This window comes from Vulpes vulpes, chromosome 13, assembly GCF_048418805.1.
Source record: "Vulpes vulpes isolate BD-2025 chromosome 13, VulVul3, whole genome shotgun sequence".
Lineage (NCBI taxonomy): Eukaryota > Metazoa > Chordata > Mammalia > Carnivora > Canidae > Vulpes > Vulpes vulpes.
This window is the reverse complement of record NC_132792.1, coordinates 34,287,999-34,313,938: the sequence shown is the minus strand read 5'-3', so window position 1 is coordinate 34,313,938 and position 25,940 is coordinate 34,287,999. Positions and strand designations below refer to the sequence as shown.

Genomic DNA, 25,940 nt, shown 5'->3' with positions numbered 1-25,940 from the left:
TTTTCTGAAGAGACAGGAATTCCAGATTTTCCTTATTAACTCATTTCTCATTATGATAAAGGTATGTCTCTTCACCCAGAAAATCTTTCCAGCTGCAGCTTCAGCATCAATAAAAATTTGCTTTATATGGTTTTCTGTCTCCTGGGTTAGCCTTTCTTAGTTAGATTTTGATTATTTTCCCTTAGTTTTCTCTACTTTTGTCATCATAATGCTTTCCTCACATCATTTCTCTTAGTCCTCCCTCCTTTCTCCTTCTCTGTTTTAATCTTCTGACTTCATAGTCGTAACACCAAATGCATAGTGGATATTAAATAAATGTTTCATTTTAATACATGTTGCATCACTAGATGTGCACTAACAGCTAATAGTTACTGAGCATTTACCAGAGGCCAGGTCTGGGCCAAGCTCCCACAATGCATATCCTGCTGAATCCTCAAAGTTCCCCTAAGGTTTTGAGGTCACTAGGAGGGCTGGGACAAGGGGGTGGGAAGCGAGACCCTAAGGCACAAGACTTAAGGAGGCGCTCACTCTTGGAGTCCTGAAAGGACAGGTCAGCCCCGAGAATGCCTCACACTGCCCCAGCCTGAGCACTACACTGATTTCCCTCTCTAACATAGAAGAAAACGGGGCGGATAGAAGGTAGGGCAGTTGCCCAAGATCACAGAGCTAAAAAGAAAAAAAAATAGAGAATTTGAACACAGGCCTAGCTAAATCCAGAGCTCCAGCTCTTTAAGAATTATAATTAATATGTACCCAGAGCATTCAAGTAGCTTTAAATGTCACCATTCTTAGTGTGTGTTTTTAATTAAAAAATGTTACTTTTCAGTTTAAAATAATTTATACTTCCTAAATGTCACCATTCTTTAATATGAAGAGAAAGCCAAGCATCATCAGGCTTTTGAGAAAAGCCTCTAACCCAAATGCCAGAGATCTAATGAAGCAAACAGATAAACAAATGCAGAAAATCTTAAAGCTGAAATAATGCAGAAGGCAGAAGACAGCTTCATACTGAAGTTTGTAAACTTGAAGAGTTAGAAGATGTTGCATCCATGAATCAAGAAGAGGATAAAAAAAGAAGAGAATAGAAAAACTCTTATAGAAATTAAGATGTTTATAGCAGAAATGAGTATTTCAATAGAAGAGCTGAATGGTAAGGTTGAAGAAGTCTCCCAGGAAATAGAACAAGACAAAGAGATGAAGAATAGGAGAGAAGAGATAAAACCAGAGGATCAATGCAAGAAGTCCAACACCAAATTTATAGGCATTCTTATAGGCATTCCAGGAAGAAAGGAGAACAAAAAATGGAGAGGAAGAAATTATTTAAAAAGACACAAGAAAATGTGGGCCAAGTGCCCAGAGCACTGAATAAAAAATAGATAAATTGTGGTGAAATCTGACAACACCAGGGATAAAAAGATGATCATTAAAACTTCCAGAGGAAAACAGAAAAAATTAGGAATCAGAATGGCATTCCGATTTCTCACCAATAGAGTTGGAAACCAGAAGTCCACAGAGCAAAGCCTTTACAAAGCTGAAGGAAAATGACTTCCAAGGTGTCAGTTGAATATAAGGATAAACTAAAGACATTTTTTCAGTTAGGCAAAATCTCAACAAATTCACTTTCCATGGATCATTTTTTAAAAGCTACCAAAGGATGTACTTCAACAAAACAAGGGAGTAAGCCAACAAAAAGTGACTTGGGGAAACATGTAGTCCATGCAATCATGTCCAGGACAACCTGGTTCAGTAGGTCTGGAGAGCTCTCAGCTCAGAGGAGAGGCACAGGATGGAGGACACTGGACACCAGCATTCATGCCATAACAAGGACAAATTATCTGATAGCCTTTTCATGTGCTTGCCTATATTAAGAAGAGTTTAACAAGAATTTGGAGGACTCAGTGAGAGGCCCCTGAAAATCTAAGCAACTGTACCAAGATGATTAACTCCAAGGAAAACAAAACATTGTACATGAGAGGAAATGTTAGAGCAGACTCTGAGGCTTAGCTGGAAACAGTATTTAACAATATTTACTGGGCAGCCTGAGTGGCTCAGGGGTTTAGCACTGCCTTCGGCCCAGGGTGTGATCCTGGAGTCCCGGGACCGAGTCCCACATCAGGCTCCCTGAATAGAACATGCTTCTCCCTCTGCCTGTGTCTGTGCCTCTCTCTCTCTCTGTATCTCTCATGAATAAATAAAATCTTAAAAAAAAACAACAACAACAACAATATTTACTGTGGCATAGCAACATAAATTCTGAGTAGTAATGAATCCAAAAGATGTGAAATACCATGTTGGAGGATGGTTGTGAAGGTGTACAAGTGTGTATAAAATGTAAAGATTAAATTCCCCTCTGCTCTTGTAGAAGTTAATATATGTCTAAAATGGGGGTGGGGTGGGGATAAAGAAATATATTACTTAAAACTATGGATGACAATACCAGAAAATGTCAAAAAGAGTTGAAAATGCCTGTCTCTGCAAAGTGGGACCTGGGGTCAGCAACAGGATGGGGTCAGGGAGTCTCTGCTTCTTATTATAAGCCTCGTGATGCCTTTTGATGCTTAAATAAGGTATGTTTATTACCTTGATCAAAATTAACATAAAAAGGTAATTTCGGCCTTGGCTTTTTTTTCTTTTTTTTTTGGCCTTGGCTTATTTACTTGCCTTTTCTTCTTCCTCTTAAAACTAGAAACTGAAGTGAGGAAAAAAATCACCTCTTTGGGCCTTTTGGCTCTTTGAGCAGAACATACTGTCTTCCTCCTTCCTCTTCTCTATTATTATGAAACAGATCAGCAGTTTTTTTTATAATAAATTTATTTTTTATTGGTGTTCAATTTACCAACATACAGAATAACACCCAGTGCTCATCCTGTCAAATGCCCCCCTCAGTGCCTGTCACCCATTCACCCCCACCCCCCTCCCTCCTCCCCTTCCACCACCCCTAGTTCGTTTCCCAGAGTTAGGAGTCTTTATGTTCTGTCTCCCTTTCTGATATTTCCCAACATTTCTTCTCCCTTCCCTTCTATTCCCTTTCACTATTATTTATATTCCCCAAATGAATGAGAACATACACTGTTTGTCCTTCTCCGATTGACTTACTTCACTCAGCATAATACCCTCCAGTTCCATCCACGTTGAAGCAAATGGTGGGTATTCGTCATTTCTAATTGCTGAGTAATATTCCATTGTATACATAAACCACATCTTCTTTATCCATTATCTTTCGATGGACACCGAGGCTCCTTCCACAGTTTGGCTATTGTGGACATTGCTGCTAGAAACATCGGGGTGCAGGTGTCCCGGTGTTTCACTGCATCTGTATCTTTGGGGTAAATCCCCAGCAGTGCAATTGCTGGGTCGTAGGGCAGGTCTATTTTTAATTCTTTGAGGAACCTCCACACAGTTTTCCAGAGTGGCTGCACCAGGTCACATTCCCACCAGCAGTGTAAGAGGCTTCCCTTTTCTCCGCATCCTCTCCAACATTTGTGGTTTCCTGCCTTGTTAATTTTCCCCATTCTCACTGGTGTGAGGTGGTATCTCATTGTGGTTTTGATTTGTATTTCCCTGATGGCAAGTGATGCAGAGCATTTTCTCATGTGCTTGTTGGCCATGTCTATGTCTTCCTCTGTGAGATTTCTGTTCATGTCTTTTGCCCATTTCATGATTGGATTGTTTGTTTCTTTGGTGTTGAGTTTAATAAGTTCTTTACAGATCTGGGAAACTAGCCCTTTATCTGATAGGTCATTTGCAAATATCTTCTCCCATTCTGTAGGTTGTCTTTGAGTTTTGTTGACTGTATCCTTTGCTGTGCAAAAGCTTCTTATCTTGATGAAGTCCCAATAGTTCATTTTTGCTTTTGTTTCTTTTGCCTTCGTGGATGTATCTTGTCAGATATTATTGTGGCCGAGTTCAAAAAGGGTGTTGCCTGTGTTCTCCTCTAGGATTTTGATGGAATCTTGTCTCACACTTAGATCTTTCATCCATTTTGAGATTATCTTTGTGTCTGGTGCAAGAGAGTGGTCTAGTTTCATTCTTCTGCATGTGGATGTCCAATTTTCCCAGCACCATTTATTGAAGAGACTGTCTTTCTTCCAATGGATAAGCAGTTTTAATCACCTCGAAGAGCACATAATCCTCAACCCAATACTTGACTTTGAAATTAATTTCACAGTTATGTTTGACTACACGTAGGTCATAAATTACATTATGGACAGCCAGCTTGTGAGAAATTTAAAAGCTGTCCACCTTTCCCACCTGCCCTTCCTCTGGGGCAGAGGTCTGCTCCACAGGTTCTCTGATAGAAGTCCCCATCCAGCACCCCAGGCCCGCTGGCTCACTGTGCCCTCATTTGCATTCCCACTCCTTGCCTGGAACTGGTTGTCAAAGCCCAAGATCCAAGCTTTCCAGTGGGCATTAGGTCACTAGCTCAATCAGTGTTTCTTAGTATTCCAAGATGCTTCACGCTGTCTCAGCCCCCTGGAGGAGAGGAAATGCCAGAAGTGGTCCCTACCCAAGGAACTTAAAATCCAGTTGAGAGAGGGGGCTCTAGACAAAGGAAAAAAATCATCGTGAACAAAGCAGAGTTAAGAGAATACCTGTGAGACACAAGAAAACGTGCTGTTTGTGTCCCCAGAAGGGAGGATCGGGGATGGTGGGGATGGCCAGATCCAGCTCCAGGGAGGGGGGAGAACGTGGCCTGTGTGCCCAGAGGTCATGCCTTGCTCAAAGCCATCTTCCTGGACTCCCCTGACTTGGCACCTCTCCCCCTAGAAGTTCATCACGTCTTCCTCTGGGCTGACGCTGGATCGTGGATGTGCTTCTGGTACTGCCGTCATCCCAAGGCTCGACAACTTGTGAGTGTTTATCCCACAAAACCGTGACTTCCCCTGGCTCAGGGCTGTGGATTTGGCAGCACCGCCCACAACTTAGCTCAGAGGCTCAAGAATGTGAACTGAATAAGGAGTGACTATTCTTCACTGCAGGAAGGAAAATGATGGCTAAGGAACAATGTGTGGTGCTGCAAGTCTTCTCCCCAGCCCCGCACTGGCCTCCTTTCCCACCCTGTCTGCACGTGGGGACGTAGGGAGGCCAACGGGAGAGCGGGTCAGAGAGCCAGATGGGACAGGGAGTTCTCCGTAAAGGTCATCTGGGGGGACAGTCGGAGCTCCATTTGCATCTGGCACATGGAGGACTCCCAGCGGATTCACATGCCATCCCTCCCAGGTCCTGGGACTTCATAGCCACCCCGTGAGGGCCCGGGAGGTTGAATGTTCTCTCCTGATTTCTCAAGAACACAGAGAAAACCAGCAGTTAAGATGGCCTTGGTGGCAAGCGGCTCTGTGGGTGGCCAGTGTTGATGGGTGGCCTCAGAGCTGCAGGTCTGGGATCACCTGAGCCCACATTATGAGCCTGCAGAGAGCAGGGAGAAAGGACAAAAGAGGTAAGTGGGGCAGGGGTCCTGGCAGCCCTGGGACCACCTGGGAGACAACACCAAACAGAACCACTTGGACCGGCCCAGGGGAAGTGGTGCCAGGCTGCCTTATACTCTTGTGCTACCGAAGGGCCCTCGTCATGCCTCCCTCACGGGATGTTCCCCAGGCCAGGCTGAGATCATGCACAAACGTGGCCAGCACAGTGCCTGGCACATGGACTGCACACTGTTCTCGCACTCCTCACCGGAGTACCAGCTCTCCCATGTGGGAGATGCAGAGCACAGCAGCATCCTGGAAAATGACTAGAGTTCTAACCATGACTTGCATTTTTTATAATTCTGTTTTTCTCTTGACCCAATTAAAAAAAAAAAAAAAAGGCTTTTTGCTCCCTTTCCTCATGGGTCCAGGGGTTGTGCTAGTTAGCCCAGCTGCACAGTCAGAGAGAGTGCAGGAGGGATCCTCTGAGCAGTCCTAGGGGGCGGTACTATGCCAAGGTCAGGGTGAAAGTCGGACTTCCTGGCCTGTGCTCAGCCCCTCAGAATGTGGCTGGTACAGAGAGGGAGGGATGGAGCCAATCCCCATGGACAGCTCTTCTCCCTCGTTTGCTTTCAGTGCCCTTCCTGACCAACCTTGGCCATCCTGAATCCACCTGAGATGCATTTAGAAAATGTCCATGACCAGACCCCCAGGATTCTGACTCTGCTGGTGTAAGATGGGGCTCAGCCACTGGTATTGTTACACAGCTTCCCTCCTGATGGTCCAGCACAGCCAGGGTTGACATGCTCCGGCCTAATGGGACTTGGCTGTTGAGTGAACCCCTTCTTGAAAAGTCATCCTTGGACAAGTCACTCTGCACACAGGAGGAACATGTGCTCAGGAGTCAGATGACCCAGGTTTGCATCCTGGCTTTGCCACTCCTGGCTGTGTGTGACTTGGGCAGGTCATCTACCATCCCCAGACCTCGGTTTCTTCATCTCTACAATGGAGGAGTCAGTGATGGTCCCTCTCGCCTGTGTTACAGTGAGCGCTGAGAGGTCAGGCAGTAAAGTGGTCGGCACAATGCTTGACCAGTCAGTACTGGTCATTACAATTAATACTTATTATTATTTCTTGGAGAAAAGACTCTTATTTTCTGCCCAATCTTGCGAGTCAAGAAAGCCTTGGGATTATTCGAGGCACTCATCTAATGGATCCTGCATATGATCACGTGAGCACTGATGCCCAGACCATCTCCCTCGCCCCCATTCTACCCCTAAGTGCCAGGGCAATCTCCCCAGCTCTTTTGTCAATGACAGTGGGAACACAGTTCCCTAATACATTGTTTCCAAAGCAGTGTTCAGGTGCTACCTCATTTAACTCCACCCTGCCCCCGCAACATTTCCACAGCTCTTGCACAGCCCGGGTAACAACTGGAGCCATGTTGCCAGGGGCAGGGTGCACACACAGGCCACAATGGCAGACAATTCAGGTACCAGTTCTGGCCTTGCAAGGCATAAATCTCAGACGTGTATGCGTGCACTGTCCAATCTCTCCTGCTGACCCTGAGCACCTGTGCAGTGAATGGCCTTGATAAAGCAGCTCTTATTTCCTTTCCAGGGAAGGGTACTGTGTCCCACTGCCACCTGCCCTCCCCCTCCAGCAGGTGGTAACAGGGAGCACTGAGGAGCTAGGTGTAGGTGCTCAGAAGCAAGGAACCCCAGACTTTGACCCTTTTGAAGGCTTCTCATCTTCCCAGGGGCTGCTTTGCCATAGTGTCTCCACCCAGTGAGCAGATTGATCCTAATGGCAGGACTGACTGGAAGGCTCCCTGCTGGGGGCTGCTCTCTCTGGCCTTGGGAGGCATATGAAAGGGGAACAGGCATCTGGAACCAGGAGAGGTCAGAGGTCATTTGCTCAAAGCATTGACGTGAGGCCCCATGGCTGGCATGAGTGAGCAAGGGTGAGAGTGGGGGCCCGGGAGGTGAGCCTGTGTCCCTGCTTGCAGGCAGTGCACGAGGCATGTCCTTACTCCCACGACAAAGGGAAGCCACTGAGGGCACTGCAGTGGGGAAGCCATGACAAGATTTATGTTTTGTGCTGGCTTCAGTTCTACTTGTAATCCTTTTATTCTTTCCAAGAAAAGCTCCACCAAGCACCAAAGGCCAATATTTACTTACTCTGTGCCAGGCTGTGCACTAAGTCCTCTACATGAATCAGCTCCCTCTTCCACGGGGCACCACGGCATATCCAGGAGGATGCCAGGGCCCGATTTTGTCCCTGGCCCATTCCAGGTCCCCTCCTGCTCCTCTGCAGCAGAGTGAGCAGGTATTATTATCAGCCTGCTAGGTATCAGAGCGAGTGAGACAGATCCTTCCCCTTCTGATGTCACATGTAACACACTGAGCTTCAAAGTTGCTCAGAACCAGAACACCTGACATTTGCCTTGTACACATGCTCACCCGTCACTTGAACTTGCCCCTCAAAAGTCATTACTAGGTGTCAAGAGGCCAATAGGAAACGTTTCTCTGGAATGTGCTTACATGTAGCAGCCACATGAGGTTCCCTAATCCTTCCCGCCCCAAGTGAACTGCTCCCCAAATGGCAGCCCTTGCTCTCCTTATGGAGGCTGAGGCTGCCTGGACAGCTGACCTCAAGCGTGTCTAAGATTAGGGCCCCTGAGGGGCTGTGCCAAGGATGCATGAACTCATCCACTAGTCAAGTCACCACCTTCACCTTACAGAGCAGGAGGAGAGGCTGAATTTATTCACAAATAAAACCCAGAAGCACCGACCTCTAAGCTCAGGTAGGAATGAGGAAGGGCTGCTGTCTGGTGCCCCCTAAAAAACACCATCTGTTGAAAAACTGCCAAGCACTTGGCATGAGATAGACACTGTCCTCATCCTAGTGACAGTCATTTCATAGATAAGGAAACAGAGGCTCAGAGTGGTTATCCAGCCCAGTCACATGCTTCTTAAGCGGCTAAGCTGGGGTTTGAACCTGGAGTGGTCCATGCCATGTCACCCACTTCCACAGGTGTGGATGGCCTGAGCCAATCAGTAAGCAGGAGTCTGAAACAAGCATGGTTTCTATTGTTCCTATTAATCTGGTCCTATAGTCTAGCCATTCAGCCCCAACTGGCTAAACATGTTCCAGTGGCTGAATGCTGAGGCAGCACTGTGGGATGATGTAATGAGTGTGCAGAGGCATTCCCTTTTCTGCTTATACCCAAGTACAAATTGTAGTAGAAAACCCAAGTCCCCCAGAGTCAGGTAAGACAATCCTCGCTATACCAAGTTACAGGTAACACAGGCCCCTGCGTTGCATGTGGTCACAAAAATGACTGAAATTCTTTTTGATTTTCAAAATATGACCCCAAAATGGATCATATAAAGTAGTGAGCTGCATGTTATTCAAAAGTTCCAATAGATGCTGGATATTACCAGGGATATGGTAGTGGTGTGTCCTGTATATCCAGGTAGGGCAGATTGGATGGCATCTATCATCTGAACAAAAGTAACAGGAATTGTGTGGACTTGTGTGTGCATGTGTGCATGCATACATATGCATACACACATGTGTACGTGCATATGCATGTGTGCATGTGTGTATGTACTGTGTATGTGTATATATACATGCATGTGCATGCGTGCACAAATGCTCATTTGTGCACATGTGTATGCACACATATATGTGCATGTGTGCGTACAGACACATGCAAATGTGAGTGCATGCATGTGTTTGCGCTGGAAGAAGGGATGGGGAGGTGGAGTCTCCATGAAGGTCTCCGGATGTCCTTCCCGAACTTCAACTGTTACTCTTCTGCTTTAATTAATTGTATATTGGAGGACTTATGCTGAAAATTGTTGGAAAATCACTGCTAGAAGGGAATGGTTAGTTAATGAAGAATTTTGACCCAAAAGATGACACAGTAAGATTTGCATTTTAGAAACATCATTTTGCTGGTAGGCAGGGGGATAGACTGCAGGGAAGTGGGAGCAGAGGTGCTTGGTCAATGCAGAGATGACTATGTACTAGCTGCAGCCAGAACTAGGCAGTGTGGGTCAGAAGGGGAGGAGTACAGGGATATTTCGGAGGTAAAATCCGAGAGACTTGGCAGTTCTTGGAACACACAATGAGAAAAAGGAGGCATCCTGCCTAGTTCGCTGGTTCTGGTCTGGGAGGATGGAGGTGGGTGCTGCTGATTTGGAGCACACCAGAGAGGAGCAGCTTCTAAGGAGGGAGGATGAACAGAATACTGGGCAGGTGGGTAGGACAGCTCTGTGGGATGTTCTGAACACAGGCGGTCAACTGGCAGCTGCGTTTTCAAATCCAGACCTCACTGGAGCCCTCCACATCCAGGCAAAATCTTGGGTTTTCAACATAGAAATGTCATCTCCCCCTATATCAGGTAACCCTGGGGGGTGGCAGGCAGGTATAGCAGGTATAGCTGGAAAAGGGGAAAGGACCCAGGAATGAGCCCTGGGACATCCCAACATCGAGAGGGGGCAGAGAAATGAGAGCTGGCACGAGAAACAACAAAGTGACAATGTGTTAGTGGGCAGCTGGATTTAAGTGTCCGATGCTCAAAAGCACCAGGTTCAGATGTGTAAGTCACGAGCACCTAGGGTGTCATCAACAGGACAGAGAGGATGGAGTGAGGACGGGTGGCCTAGAAACATCAACATGTCAGGGAGAGGGAGGAGGAGGAGTTGTTAGAGGAGGTGGTAAAGGATCCACCAGAAAAGCATGAGAATGGGGACTGAGCAGAGTCTCAGAAGCTGGATCTGTCAGGGTACTTCTGGCTGCAAGTCATAGAATAGCTTACTAAGTAGAAAAATCTGACTGATTAGGTAATAGAAACATTGATTCTCTTACAAGGCATTCATAGGAGGCAATTCCAAGGTTGGTTCAACCACTAAGTCCCTCTTTGGGCTTCTCCTTATGTTTGAGAGATGGCTGCAGCAACTTCCAACATCATTCTTTTCACCAACAGTATGGCTTTCTCTTTGTGTCCCTCCTGCCCCTTCATCAGAAAGTAAATGTTTGTATGTAGCCCTCCCAGGTGGATGCTCCCTCAGATCCCATGAACCAGTCCCAGCTGAGGTTGGCATTTCAGTCTCGTGGCAGGAACTGAGCTCTCACTGCCAGAAGGCAGGAGAAAGGCCGGCCATTGGGAGAGTGGCTCACAGTGGCTTCTCTGGAGCCCCTAGAGCAGAAGCTCTCAGAAGCAGTGAGTGCTGGTTTCCACCAGAGCAGAGTAGCCCAGTGCTACAAACACAGGTGATGCAACAATATGGGGTGCAGGGAGTGTTTGCTAAAGCCGTTTCAGTAGGCCAGGGGAGAAATAGAATCGCAAGCGAATTGAGAAATGAATGGGGATAAGAAAGTAGAAGAGATAGTGTAGACCAGTGGTTCACAGAGGGAGCAGATTTTGTCCTCTAGGGGATGTCTGGTAAGATCTGGAGGCACTTTGGGTTGTCACAACTGGTGGAGGCTGTCATGACGGTCACTACTGGGAGCTAGGGTTCTCTGGCATCTTCCCAAATGGACAGGGTAGAGGCAGGCATGTGGCTAAGCACCCTACAGTGCTGTTATAGACTGAATGTCTGCGGCCCCCTCAAATTCTCATGTTGAAGCTCTACCCTCCAACATGATAGGATGTGGAGAGGAGGCAGTTAGGTTTCAATGAGGTCAGGACGGTTGGGTCCTCATGATGGGATTAGAGTCTTTAGAAGAGTCACCTGAGAGCTGGTGGCCGCTCTCCGAGGAACGAATATGGGAGGATGCAGTGAGGGGTGGCCATCTGTAGGCCGGGAAGAGAACCCTCACTAGAAACAACTCTGCCAGACCTCGATCTCCGCCTTCCTGCCTCCAGAACCAGGTGAAGTAGGTCTCTAGCTTGAGCCACCCATCCACAGTATTTGGTTGTGGAAGTCCAAGCAAACTAAGGCAAACGCACAGACCGTCCCCACAACCGTGTCAGTAGTGCCTAGGCTCACAAAGGCCAGTGTGACTACCCTTTCACGAAGCTAGTTTGGATGGGGAAGTGGAGCAAAAAATGCAGGGGTGAGGAAGGGGGGAGAGATGGTAGCATATTCTTGGGCCAGGGATGTGGGTACAGGGGAAGGGGATGGAAATTCAGAAGACAAGTTCAGTTGCTGACGGAGGAGGATGCCACAGAGCCAGGAGGATGGTCAAGAGTCGATCCGGGGGAGGGGGGGGCTTCAAGCAGGAATAAGAGTGCCCACAGCCCCAGCACAGAGGGGGGAATCAGAGGGGGTGGGGACAGGCAGGGGCTGGAACTCAGGGTTGTCCCTGCCCAGGGACCATGACCTTTTGGAGTAACAGGAGATGAGGTCATCCCCTGAGTATGACGGGACAGGAAGGAGGGAAGGGACAATCTGGAAGTGTTTTTGAGGAGCACATGAAGAGGGCAGGCCACGCACGGGAGAGGAGCATGCTGAGAGCCTGGCTGAGGTTGGAGGTTGGGCCCATCTTGGGCACAGTCCCCACGGCTGCGTGACTTCCTCCAAAATTCTCAGGACCCCAGGGCCAGCCAAGGCTAAGGGGGGGGGGGGGGGGGCAGGGGCATCAGTGGCTGAGGGTGGAAAAGGGCGAGTAGCTCAGAGAAGTGATAGGGAGTGCTTCAGGCGATCAGCCCTGGGGCCCAGGCCCTGGGCCAGTTATTTAAATCCTCAAGACTTCAGTTTCCTCATCTATGAAACAGGGTTCACTCATTACCTCATGGGGGTCCAGTGACAGAGCCGATGATAGAGGTTTTGTCAATCAGGATTCCTTCCCTAAATGCTCGTAATTATCCGAAGTCCTTGCAGAGTGATGGTTACCAGCACTTTTTCTTTTCTTTTTTATTTAAAAAAATATTTTATTTATTTATTCATGAGAGACACACAGAGAGAGGCAGAGACACAGGCAGAGGGAGGAGCAGGCTCCCTGTCGGGGGGTCTGATGCGGGGCTCGATCCCAGGACCCTGGGATCATGACCTGAGCCAAAGGCAGATGCTCAACCACTGAGCCCCCCAGGTGCCTGGTTCCCAGCACTTTCATGGGCATCTTCATTAAGTGCCTGTTACCTCCCCCACTCCTGTGTGGTCAGAACTGGGGACCTCTGTCCTGGCACGACAGACAGACGAATGCATGACCCCAGGACGTGCAGAAGCGTCCTGACGCCCCTCTGGTGTCAGGGATCCTCCTGCTGCCCCCTGACTCCACCCTCACCGCCCGGGGCCCCTGGATCCTGTGTCCGGGGTGTGTTGTACACAAGCTTTTGATGAGCGCTAGAACGAGAGGAGGCTTCACTGCCACGGCTCCATAATTGAGTTAGAGCTGAGCTGGAGCCAGAGGGAGCCAGCCAGGGAACGGGAAGAAAGGAAAACGTGAGAAAAAAGGAATAGGGAGGCGAAGAGCAGCTGGAGATCCAAGTTGGCCAAGAGTTGGAACTAGACAAATATGGGGAAACTGGGAAAGGTGGGCGTTCTGGGAGCTTCTTCCACCCCGGCCTGTGGCGTGCTCTGTCTCCTGGACTTGGAGAGTGGACAGGTGACAGGGAGTGGGAGCCCTGGCCGGGGCCCAGGTGGGAGGGAGAGGACACCCAGGAAGAAAGAGCGGGGGAAGGACAGCAGGGCTGGGGGGTGGAGGGAAGAGCCGTGACCCCAGCGCCTGGGAGACCACAAATAGTGTCGCCAGAGCAGAAGTCAGTTTGGGAAAGAACAGGTCAGTGATGGTTCCGGACTCACGTATTTAGCTATAACTTGTATAACGACAACGACGACGGCTGCCGTCGGTTGAGCATCCACTCCGTGCCGGGCACGTTACCTATACCACTGCTTTAGCCATAAACCCTGTGACAGGTATCAGCTTCCCCACCAACAGATGTGGGGACCAGGGCTGGCAGGGGCCGTGGACTTGGCCAGGGAGGAGGCGAAGCCGCTGGAACCCAGCCCCAGGAATTCCCAGCCCAGGGCGGCCTCTGCGCCAGCCCCCCACCACAGTCCTCCCACAGTGGATTTTACAGAAACCCCCATCTCCCTGCTCATCTGTCCTATACATTGGCTTCCCTCTCGCCAGGCCTTGGGCCTCACCTAGACTTCCCAGGGGCTACAGCGCCAGGCCAATAATCGCCATCACCCCAGTTTCTTAGGGCCAGGTTTTGAAGACAGTCACAGATGAAAATTCAAAAGTATATATTTCACTGGGAGATTCAGGTCCTGGAACAGTTGAGAGAGGAAATGATTTTTAACAGGGGGCTTTTTTGGTCATTCTCTCTGCAAGCCATTAACTGATTGCTTCATTCATTCATTCACTTATTTGTTCATCCATTATTTGTTCACTGAGAGTCACTAGAGTATAAGGGTTAGGAACATAGGCTCTGGCCTTAGGCTGCCTGGATTCAAATCCTGACTCCCTGTTCATGAGCTTTAGGAACCTAATCTTCCTATCAGTTTGTCCATCTGAAAAATGCGAATAACACCTCCTGGGGCTGAAGTGATGGTCAGTGGGCTCATACACCTAACGTACTCAGGGCAGTACTTGGCTCTGGTCCATGCTAACCTGTGCCAGGAGATGCCAAGTTCAATGGGCCTGGCTTCTGCCCTTGAGATGCTCAGGCTAGGGAGGGCATCAGGGCTGCTCTGTCCAACCCCCTACCGGCCAGGACAAGGACAGGTGGAGGCCAGACTACCCTCAGCCTTTCCGTGACTTCCTTCGGAGGCAGATGTGTAGCCTCAGGCCAGAGTCCAGAGGGGACACACGATGCTGCTTTTGAGCTCGGTAACGTGCACCAGCCCTGCCTGCCTGTTTGAGGCTGTGCAGCAGAGTACATACCTTTGAGGACTTTCTTCCCTGACCCCAGAAACATCTGCCTGGTGGGGGTAGGAGAGGCTTTTAGGACGCTAGGGGCTGGCTCTAACAATGGCTCATCTCCCTAGGGAGTCTAGCTGATGAAGATCAAGTCCCAAAGCCCAGAATGCTGACCCCAGGCACCTCACAGCAGAAGGCAGAGCCCAATAAGGGAAGTCACAGCCGTAAGTAGGGCAGTAGCCTGGGCTTTGTCGCCTGCTAAAGACATCCGCTGCCCCAGCACTTTGTACATATGCCGGCGGCTGTTCCATCAAGGCGACCACTTCTGATCTCTTCCTTTTGCTGGCATTCAGGCTGAACAAGGCTCGAGTCTCATTTGTCTGTCTGAGGAGGAGGCTTTCAGAGCCAGGCAGCTTGGAAAAATGAGGTGACAAAAGAAGCTGGCCAGCAATTAGGTAATGCCAGCCTGCCTGCTGAGCAGCCCTGCACAGCCTGTCCCAGAGTTCACTGGGAGCCCAGATACGTGGATTCTGGGGTTGCATTAGAGGAATGGCCAGGACAGAGGGACCCTGGGAAGTAGCCAGTGACCTGATGTCTCTGAGCCTCACCTGTTTAATGGGGTACTGAATGCCTCTCTCCCTGAGTGGTATGAGGTCCTAACCTAATGGCATTGTGATCTCAGGTGACATGACAGGTGGTCAGGCTGGTTTCCTTCCTTCCTAGTGTGACCTTGGGGCACCAGTTTGCACACAGGTGAGTGAAGGTCAGACGAGCAGCACCCCTCCAAATATTTGAGTCTCTTCCTCTACAAGCAGGTACTTATCGGGGTGCATGTTTTTGTTTTTAAAGTATATGTGGACTGGTGCTTTCATAAGGGGAATGAGAAAAGCCCAGAAATTCTTTGGTCCTGGGTTCAACTTTTGGCTTCCCTATTTACTAGCTGTGTGACCATGGGCAAATCGCTTAACCTCTCTGAACCTCAATTCCCTCAACAAATAATAATTTATATTATTGGATCAGCGGTTCTTCAGAACAGCCTCACAAAAAAAGGAATTATTAGAAAGTCCTATTATGCAAATGAAGAAACAAAAGCTTTGAGAAGCTCTCTTAATTGTGTCCCTGGACACATAGCTAGTGACAGAACCTTGACTTGAGTTTGGATTCCCTACCTCTGGAACAGAATCAGGGGGGTAAGGATCTCTTTCCAGTTTGCTTCTCACAGTTGTTGTGAAGGGCAAAGGACATCATCCATTCATCTACTTAACAGACTTTTGTGAATGGCCGCAGTGTGCCAGCCTCGGGCTCATGGAGCAAAGGGATCCATAAGCTGTAAGATGCTGGGCAGGTACAAGGAGCGTAGGGCACCATTCACCTTGGGGAGGACACCCTGCCCCCACCCCTGGCCAGTGGCGTAACACCTGGCACAGGGTAGGGGCTCCCATAGTCCTGGGCAAGGAATCTCTTCCCTCTCCAAGCCTCTGTGCCTGGGCCTCGCAGTTCAGCCTCACAGCACCCACAGCACCTCACAGTTTGGGAGGTATCCCCGAGGACAGTGGAGGTCAGTCCTAGCTGCATGTTAGAATCACTGGAGATCTTTAAGACCCAGGCTGACCCCAGACCACGAAGTGAGGACTTCAGGGCTGTGCCCAAGCATCAGTATTTTTCCTACAGCTGCCAGCCCATTGAAGTGCAGCAGGGAGGAGAGCGCCGACTGGCCAGGCACCCTCAGGGGATGCTGGTGGTCCAGAGGTTGTCCGGGTCCTTGCTCCTCTTGCTTGAAGGCAGTGAGGCATAGAGGCCAGAGGGTTCATTTGGGATGGATTAGGGCTCCCCTCCCACCCGCCTCTGCTCCTTTCTAGCTGGGTGATCCTAGGCAAGTAGCTTCATCCCTCCCTGTCTGTTTGCCCAAGGTGTTGTGGAGGTCACTGCGGCCTCAGGGTGAAACAACAACTGGCACCTGTCAGAGCCTTCGTGAATATTGGTTATCTCCCTTCTCTTCCCTCAGCTGCTGCGCAAGTTTTGGTCATTATTCTGCTTATTTACAAGAAGTAAAGTTCAGATCAGTTCTCCCTCTTATTGGCAGCACTGTCCAGAAGCTGGATGGACTTTGGGACTTTGGGAATGGGCAGGGAGGAGCTCTGAGTGGTGAACTGGAGTCTGGGACTGGCAGCTCTTCCTCATGCTGGAGAGTTCTGACCACAGCAAGCCAACCAGAGGCAGACAGTCTGTTCTGGGCCGCATGTGCTCTCCTAGCTTGCTGGGCACTGGAGCATCCTTAATGGGGTGTCCTTGGAGGGAGGTTTGAGAAGCAAGGATTAAGAGCCATCTAGAGAGCTCCTTGGCCATCAGCTGGCCAGGAAGAACATCTGCTTTGCAGATGGCAATCTTGTGTCCTCACACGGCAGCGAGAGTGAGAGTGAGTAGGCTCTCTGGTCTCTCTGCATGAGGACACTAATCTCCCCTAGCCCTAACTGTCCCCTGAAGGCCTCACCTCCAAATACAAGATCACAGAGGCGTTCAGGCTTCAACACAGGAGCTTGGGGTGGGGGAGGGGTATAGCTCAGTCCACAGCATTTGTGTCCTTCTCATGTGCAAAACACCTCCATTCTTCCCAGCAACTCACCAGTCAAGACTCATTCCAGCAGCAACTCTAGAGCTCAAAGTCTCAACAAGTCATCTAAAGCAATGAGTTACCCAAATCCAGATATGAGTCACTGTGAGGCAATATTTCCCTTCAGCTGTGAACCTCTGAAACCATACCAGTTATATATTCCAAAATACATCAGTAGGACAGACACAGGGTAGGCATTCACGTTCCAAAAGGGAAAAGGAGGGACGCCCGGGTGGCTCAGCTGAGCGTCTGCCTTCGGCCCAGGGCATGATCCCAGAGTCCCAGGATCGAGTCCCACATCAGGCTCCCTGCATGGATTCTGCTTCTCCTCCCTCTACCTATGTCTCTGTCTCTCTCTGTGTGTATCTTGTGAATAAATAAATAAAATCTTAAAAAAAAAAAAAAAAAAAAAAGGAAAAGGAGGAAAGAAGAAGGGGTAATGGATCCCAAGCAAGCCCCAACAAGGCAAATTCTGCTCGATTTTAAAGCTCAAGAATAATCCTCTTTGGTTCAGTGCTCTGCCTTCCTGACCCACTGGGGCAGGGGTCTCATCTCCAAAGCTCTACCAAAGCTTTCTGGCCTGCAAGGTGATGGCTTACCAATCTCTGAACTGCCTGTAGGGTCCTTCTTCCTTTTCCTTGAAGAAGAGTGCACATTTCAGCCAAATAGCTCTGTGCTGTGGGCCTGTAGCACACAAGAAGTTGAAAGACTTTCCTGCATTCTGTCCTGCTTTCTCTTGTTCCTTCAATTCAAATGGGCAGCGTCTGCTGGTATAACCCCATCCCTTGCCTGGCTTCCACTGGGCTGGCTGATTAGATCTGTGCTCATTCTCATGTTATCAAATGGTTGTTCAGCCACACGCTTAGTGTTCTATTCAAAGCAAGCTTTCTAACTTTTTTTTCTCTTGCAATTATGGCAGACTGAAAATTTTCTAAAACTCTAAGCCCTGGTTCCATTTTGCTTAACAATACCTTCTTTAATTCATGTCTCTCCTTTTACATTTTACTATAAGGATTCAGGAGATACCAAGCGGCTGGCTCCCTCAACACTTTGCTTTGAGATTTCCTCAGCTAAATACTCAATTTCACAGCTCACAATTTTCACCTTCCACAAAACACTAGAACACAATTCAGCCAAACTCTTTGCCAATTTATAACAGGGATCACCTTTTCTCCAGTTCCCAATAACATGTTCCTTGTTTACATCTGAGACCTTATCAGAATTGTCCATAATACCCATAATTCTAGCATGCACCTCAAAATTCATGCTAGAAGAGCGACCACACATGAGACGATCAGAGCCAGGCTGTCATGCAGGAGACCAGTCGACAAGTAGAGGCTAAGCCTGCAAGCCATTTTCCTACATTGGGCAGCACTGCCAGCCCCTGGGCAAGGAGCCACATCAGTGTCCATCCCTTGCTGTAGATGGGCCTCTGTTGAAGCCTGCCTGAAGGTCACCAGGAGATTCAATGCTGGCTTGTACTGAAGTCTTTTCCAAAGCACCTCTCAGCTTTCCTATATAAATACCAATTTTAAAAGGCCCAGTAGAGTTGCAAGCTTTCTGGCAGAAGGAAACTTTGCACCCAGAAGCAGGGTGCTAATGGGAAGGAAAAACCTCAGCATTGCTGCATTGGTGGGTAGCCCCCTCCCATCTTATGTAACTGGCAGTGCAGCGCAGCGTTTGGTACCCAGGCCTGGAAGCCAGAGCGCCACACATAAGTTCCAGCTTTACCCCTTGCTGGCACTATGATCTAAATATCTAGCCTTTCTGTGCCTCAGTTTCCTCATTTGTAAAATGGGAATTACAGAAGATCACACTTGCAAATCTCTTATGTAGAAGTAGTAAGTATAAAATAAATATTTGCAACTACATTTTTCAGATAAGGAAACGGAGGCAGGAAGAAGTTAGAAACTTGCCCAAGGTTACCAGCTAATAAGTGGGAAGGCTGAGATTTGAGCCAAGGTCATCTGCCTTCATTGTAGAAAATAGAATTTGTTCTTCTTTTTTTCCCCCCCATTATGGGCTGTTAACAGGATAACGTTTGACCAAACTGGAAGGATATCCTGTTAAAACTAAGAGGTGTCAAAGTGCCAGCTGACACTTTATTTCAGGTGGTATTCAATACCACAAAAGCAGAAAGGAGGGGTGGAGAAGCTCCCTGGGAATCCCTGAGGGTAAATTTGACCTGGTCTTATAGAGACAAGATTGGGGCCTGGTGCCCCTGGCTTGATTTTCACTTCAGCCAACGCCTGCCAGTGGCATCTCCCTCCCCAGGCGCCTCAACTTGGTTATTCAGCAACACCCATGTGTGGTTAACACATCGACGTTCAGGGGAACGTCTACAAAATCGGCGATTCTCCAGTTAGGGCCAGCAACCACATGCTTAAAAAACAACATCATTGAGGGTACTTATTAAAATGCAGATTCCATGGTCTTCCCCAGCTGTACTCAGCTCATCCTGTGCCAACAAGGCTGGAGAGTGTGCATTTCCGGAGGGCCCAGGGCGGAGGGCCCCCACCTCCAGGCGGGTGCGGGGCCGTGCAGAGGAACCTTCCTGCACCGTGACGCTCCCGACCTGTGGAGCAGCTCTGCCGGAGCCTCCCAGTCACGGTCCCCCGAGTCCCGGCTGTGCGGGCGCGGGGGGAGGCCTGGGCTCGAGCTTGCCCGGGGCGTGGGGGGCTGCGGGAGAGCGACCGCGTCCCCGGCTCCCGTCCCCCCCCGCCCCCCCGCTGGACGCGCGGGCTTCGGCAAGGAAGGCGCCCTCGGGGACCGCGACTCGGCGGCGGGGCGGCCCGGGCCTGGCGCTGCGCCCCGACGCCCGCCGACGAGCGGCTCGCGGGGGCCCTGCCGGCCCGCACCCCCCCCCCCCCCCCGAGCGGCCCGGGTCTTCCGCGGGGCCGCCCCCGCCCCGCCCGAGGCCAGCCCAGCCCCCGCCCCCGCCCCCGCCCCGCCCCCGCCCCGCGCCTCGCGGCTCTGCGCCTGCGCGCTGGTGGCTGCGCCCCGCGGCCCCGCGCCGAGCTCCGGGCGCCCCCGCGGCCCCGAGGACTCACCCCGGGCGCTTTCCGCGCGGCCCGACCGGCGGGCTCCTGGCGCGCCCTGCCCCGCGTCCCTCGGCAGCGGGTGTCCGGCCGGCGGCTCGCGCGGGCGGGGGAGGGAGCGCGGACCGTCAGCGCCCTGGGGTCTCCCCGGGCCTCCCGCTGCCGCCGCCGGCTCCCCTGCGCCTGCCAGTGCTCCTCCAAGCTTGCAGCGCCTCAGAGCCGCCTGGGGAGCTGAAGACCAACGGACCCCTGATGCCCGGGCGAAGTCCGGACCGCGGGGTTTGCTGAGCGCCCCAGGTGGCTCCGCGCTGGGCCGCGGCTGCGGCAGGCGGACTCGGCCCAGACCCGGGCTTCTCAAACTTTGGCAGGCACTGAAATCCCCCGGGACCTCGGGAAAATGCACGTTTCGATTCCAGAGGTCTGGGGCGGGGCCCGAGAACCTGCATCTTTTCTAACAACTCCCGGGGATGCCGAGGCCGCTGGCCTGGGGGTACATGTGGGGCTGCCAGACACTCCTGTAAACGCTCCTTGTTTCTTTGCCTTTCTCTTGTAATAGGGACGACGCGGGCTGTGGAGCAGATGGACAGGGGTCAAATCCCACCTCTGCCTCTAGCTTGCTGAAGTAGGGCCCGCCCGGTTCTTCATGGGCGGAATGGGGGTGTGATCGCTAGCTCGCCAGTCTCTGCAAGCTGGAGGCGAGATGACGTCTGGAAGGCAGCGGCGCTCGGCGAGCTCCCCTAGCTCTGAGGATGGCCCGAGAGCTCTCCACCGACCTCATGGCCGAATCAGCCAGGAAATGACAGTAGAGGAAGGAGCTTTCCAGGCTCCCTTTCCCCTGCTCTCTGCCCCCCTCATAGGAGGACTGCTGGGCTGAAGCCAGAACTCAAACAGTCTGGGGGGCGGAGTGGGGGTGGGGAGAAAAAGGAGGGAGACTGGGTTGGACGGATGGAGTACATGGAAGGGTCCACATGAGAGCCTGGGGGGCAGGGGGCGGTGCTGGCATTGGGTCCCTGGGTGGCCTGAGTCCCTGGGAGAACAGTCCTGCTGGGGGCAGGCGCTGACGGTGGCAGGAAGAATGATCAGAGCAGGTGGTGAGAGTCACAGAAAGCTAGAGAGCAGGAGCCATCAAGGGTCAGGATCCCAGGGAACAGAGAGACACCGGGAAGGGTGGGATCCAGGGGAGAAGATGACTATACCTGGGGAACTTCGCTCTGTGTCATTGCCCCTTGGAAAGGGTGTGGCAGAGGTTAGTGTGCAGGCTTTCCCCAGAGGCTGCCCCCAAACTGTAGCCTATTGCTCATCCTGTGACTGTGGGCAGGGTGACTTAAGGTCTCAGCCTCAGTTTCTTCATCTGTAAGATGGAGTTATGATTGTTAACTCAAAGAACGGTCATGAGAACTAAGCAAGGCACTCCTGTATATCCCTCTGATGGGTGGCGGACTCACGTCAAGCCTTCTGAGGGGGTTCTGGATTGTGAGTTTCTCCCCCCAGACAGATGAGCAACCTGAGGCTTGCAGAGTAAAGTCACACCCAGGTCTGTGCTCCCCTCTCTCCATCACATAGGTAGGAAAAAAAAAATCACACAGGTTTTTTTTTAAGCTCCCCAGATGATTGGAAGGGGCAGCAACCTTTGAGGACCACTGGTAGAAGCTGAAGGTTGTGGAAAGTAGAAGCCACCAGTGGATTGCCATACTCTCCCAAACCTCTTAAGCTCCCTTTAGATCCAACACCCTTTATAAACCAACTTTATGAGTTGGTAAAGGACCCCACATGGGTGCTTGTGGTGACCTCCAGCCAGAAAATGTCTCCTGTGGTAGCCCAGCAAAGGGGTTGGAAGTCAGAGGTTCTGGATTAAAGCTCCCGCCTCCCTTGGGACTGGTGGTGGTGATCACATGCAGCAACATTGTCCTTGTCCTGAGATGTGTGAATGCTCTCTTAGGACCTGCCCAAATACAAGGCACATTCAGGATGTTCTCTTCTTAATGCACATGAGATTGAAAGACTACACTCTCTTTTAAAGCACAGGGCTCTGATGTAGCTCCAATGGGTAGCTCAGTTGGCAGGATTTTTGAAACCAAGCTTTCTTCTACACTCAGCCCATGGACTTCAAGCAAGCAAGGAGCCCGGAGCTGAGATGTGGGGCACCCTTGGTCCACTCTGAGCGTGGCTGGCACAGCATTCCCTGCCTTGCTCTGTGATCCTGCTTTTCACAAACTTCTCCTCCCCTTGATAGTCAGCATTGTGAAGGCAAGGACGGTGTCCTACTCCACCTCGAGTTTCCATCACCCAGCAAAACGCCTGCCACCTAATCAGTGGTTACTAAGTGGTCATTACGAAGGTAAGAATAACTGAGCTGTGGGAGCTGGGGCAGGCACCTCACCTCTGTCTTCTCCTGGGCCTCAGTTGTTTCACACATAAAATGGGGTTTAGACTAAATTTGATCTCTTAGGCTCCCTCTTGCTCAAACAGTTGCTAAGTTTGAATTATTCTTCACCTGGTCATAGTCCACTTTATTTTTCTTTCCCAGGTACATATTCCTACACTGGACCTTGAGTGTATGTTTTCTCCTTACTCAAGTCGGTGGATGAGCTTTTTAAAATGATTGCAAACGGCCTGCTAGTTAAGGCCTGAAATTCCTTTCTTTTCTCACTGAATTTTTCTTGGCGAGGCCTTCCATCTGTTTTTGTTAGAGGCACATGGGGCTGATCATTCTGGGTGGGTGGAGGTTTTCTCTTCCTCAGTCATCTTGGTAGCTTCTACATCATCTCTGGCCTCATCACCTCTGTGGCATTGGTAGGGCAAACACCTCCGGTCCCCTTTCCTTTGCCTGGGATTCACTCTTGGCAAAGGGAACATGCAGGCTGGCCCAGATCAGAGGAGGTGCCACTGAGTGTGATGTGGGACAGACACAGTCAGTCACATGGGCTCATAGATTAGAGGATTAGATGAGTGGCATCACCCCATTCCCTATAAAACACCTTCCACATTTACCTGTTCGGACTGAAAGAGTTGAAAATAGAACACAGATTCTAAGGGGAATCTTTTGCCTTCCAGGAAGGCTGCCGCGGTAAGATTTTCTATGATGTTGGCCTAACCCTTGGCTATCTGCGACCGATAAGTCACCGTGTGTGGTGCTGTCTGTAAAGATGACCATGTGTGCATGCGCTGCTCCTGTCCTCAAGAGGTAGAGTCAATTCCCTTTCCCCTTGAATCTGTGCTGGCACTGGGAATGACTTTGCCCAATGGAAGGAGACAGAAGGGATGCTGTTCCGGTTCTGGCCCGAGGCCTCAAGTTCTCTGAGCCTGAGCCACCATGTAGAGTCCAGGCTATCTTGCTGGGCTGAGAGCCAGAAGAAGAGAGGACTCAGGGCCTCGAAGCTACCTGGCCAACCTGGTTGATACCAGACAGCCCCGCTGAGCTCTTCTGCCTGAAGACCTGGCCCACTGAATTGGGAGCAATAAAATAGTTTTGTGATTTAAGCTGCTTAGCATTAGGGTGGTTTGTTACACAGTGATAGGTACCTGAAACACCGTTCATACCCTAACATCTTCATTTGCAAAATGGTGGGTCTGCTTTCCATCTTTGAAGCTAAGCCAATGACTCTGTAACTAGTATCAGATTCTCTCACCATAAATAAACCTTTTGATATCTGGCCTCCAAACAAGGGTTTGGAATCAGGAAAAGTGCCCCTGAGTCCTAGAGACCAGCAGCACTAATGCAACTGAAATTCACCAAGGAAATCAGAGGAATGTACTGTCTGAAAGCATTGGCTTGGGAGCAGAACTCCCTAGCTTTCAATTCCTGGCCATTCTATGTTGGACATGTTTCTTTCTCCTGGTCTCAGTTTCCTCATCTGTAAACTGGGGATGGGGACAGTGCCTACTTAGGACTAATGTGAAGATTAGCTAAAATATTGTCCATATATTGCTTAGCATGATGCCTGGAGTGTTGAAGGTATTCAGTAAATGGTGGTATTCCTTTTGTTGGCTCCTTTTTGGTTCTTATATCTGTCCACGAGGGAGTGTAAACTTACCAAAACATGATAACCTAGCCTTGCCCCAGTCGATAAGAAAATGAAATTACACATTACCAGGGGCACTCAGAGCATTGGCGTATATTCTCTTTGTAGGTTCAAAGAGAATTCAAATGATTTCTTCTGTGTAAAAAAATACAGACTGCAGGGGAGGGGCAGAGGAAAGAAGCTGCATAATGAATCGCTTTCATTTCTAAAAAGATATTTACGATTAGAGGAAAGATGGATGAAAAGGATTAAAAAATTAATTTGTGGCTTTATCAAAATTAAGCACAAGAAAGCAGCACATTGGTTAGCACATTTTTAGAGAAAAACAACAGTGGAACAAGAGGAATCAAAACCTAACCTTCTACCATCTGCCACAGATGATTTTGTAGCTCTCTACCAGAATCTCATTAGCATCTTCTAAGAGGCTGATTGTGCCACCAGTAAAACAGTGGTGGAAAAAGGAGCACTCACCCCCGGGGCACACACTCCACCTTGAGCCCGCTGGGGCAGGGAGGTGGCCAGGCAGGAACCCGAACCTCTCTCCTGATTCCCTCCTTCACGCTCAGGAATTCCCTAGGCAGACAAAAGCTCCCTTTCAGCAGGGAGAGAGTTACCCTTTAAAAACTCGGCTCCAGGCAGCAAGAACAGGGAGGAGGAGTGATTGGCCTAGCGAAGACAAGAATAACACCGAAAACCCACATTTGCTTCTGGGCCTCCTGGGTCTACTCTCTGCTGGCTACATTTTCAAGTGCTGCATTTTCTGGAGCTTTTCAAACCTGGGCCTGCCAGGTTGGAGGCGCAGGGGATATGGACACCCCCATCCCCCAACCTTCCGACTCCTCAATCTTCCCTCCTTGCTTCCCAATTCTCAAGGGGCTTTCACCTACTCAAGAGCTGTGAAAAGAATTTAGAACTTTGAGATGAAAATCTCGCAGGAGGAATAGGGGCCAAGTTCACATGATTCCCCAGGAGGTTTTAAGGAATTCTGATTTTTTTTTTCCCCACCATTTCTTTAAATCTTCCTTTCTGGAGAAATGTGTGAGCTAGAGCCTGTTTGCGCGCGCGCTGCGCGCTGCGCAGCGCGCGCGCGTGTGTGTGTGTGTGTATGTACACACACACACACACACATATGTATGAATGAAGCAAATACCACCCAGTGATCTACTCCCTCTTGGAAGACTAGAATCCGTAAGATTCTGGAAATCTGCTAAATCTTTCAGGGACTCATAATTCAACTGGACCTTTTACTGGACCCAGAACTGTAGAAATCCAAGTCCAAAGGGTTGCTTTGATTCCATCCAGTAGGATCTCAATCCCAACTCACTTGATTCCTTTGCCTTAGTCTCCTTGTCTTGAGATGTCCTAGGTCCTTAAGCAAAGTATTGTCTGTTTGGTGTCCTCTTGTCTCCAAAAACTCTGACCACATGAGCTGAGGGCTCCTTTTTTTATGGGGATCCCCCGAGGACTTCAGAGTTCTAAGTCACAAGTCAGTTTGTTTAATGCCATAAGACTGAGGGGCACTGGGGTGGCTCAGTGGTTGAGTATCTGCCTTTAGTTTGGGTTGTGATCCCGGAGTCCTGGGATGGGGTCGCATCAGGTTCCCCGCAAGGAGCCTGATTCTCCTTCTGCCTATGTCTCTGCCTCTCTCTGTGTCTTTCATGAATAAATAAATAAAATCCTTTAAAAAAAAAAAAAGAGAGACCTTGGCTGGAACTTTCAAACTTCAAAGTTCATCATTCATGAAACTGAATGACAACACTGAATTACTTTCAGGAGAGTCTCAACTAAGGCTGTGAAAATTAGCACTAGTGGAACTTAACATGAATTAGTCTTTAGGATTGTGAGGCATCCCAACTAGCTTAAGCAAACCGAAGGAATGTTCTGACTCCCATCACTGAGCCAGGGCTGGGTTAAAGCTGCAAAAGCCCTCTGTCTCTCTATTGGTTTTGTTCTCTCCTAATGGCTGATGGACAAAGGGAGGTATGGAGGCAGACCGTTCCATTCTTGCGTCATCACAGCTCAGCATCCCCTGAGGAAAGAAAGA

The 25,940-nt window shown here is 49.9% G+C and overlaps 2 long non-coding RNA genes across 4 annotated transcripts in view; one reads left to right on the top strand and one right to left on the bottom strand.

Annotated features, from left to right (window-relative positions):
* Positions 1-20,026, bottom strand: part of LOC112916972 (uncharacterized) — a 133,016-nt gene extending 112,990 nt beyond the window's left edge. For all 3 annotated transcript variants that reach the window (XR_011996557.1, XR_003234386.2, XR_011996558.1), the window contains exon 1: positions 19,887-20,026. This is a non-coding gene — a long non-coding RNA (uncharacterized lncRNA). The remainder of the gene's footprint in view (positions 1-19,886) is intronic.
* A 136-nt stretch (positions 20,027-20,162) lies between these two features.
* On the top strand, positions 20,163-23,856 carry LOC112916974 (uncharacterized). Its single transcript, XR_003234390.2, has 2 exons — positions 20,163-22,212; positions 22,929-23,856. It is a non-coding gene; the product is annotated as an uncharacterized lncRNA (long non-coding RNA).
* Positions 23,857-25,940: the final 2,084 nt, after the last annotated feature.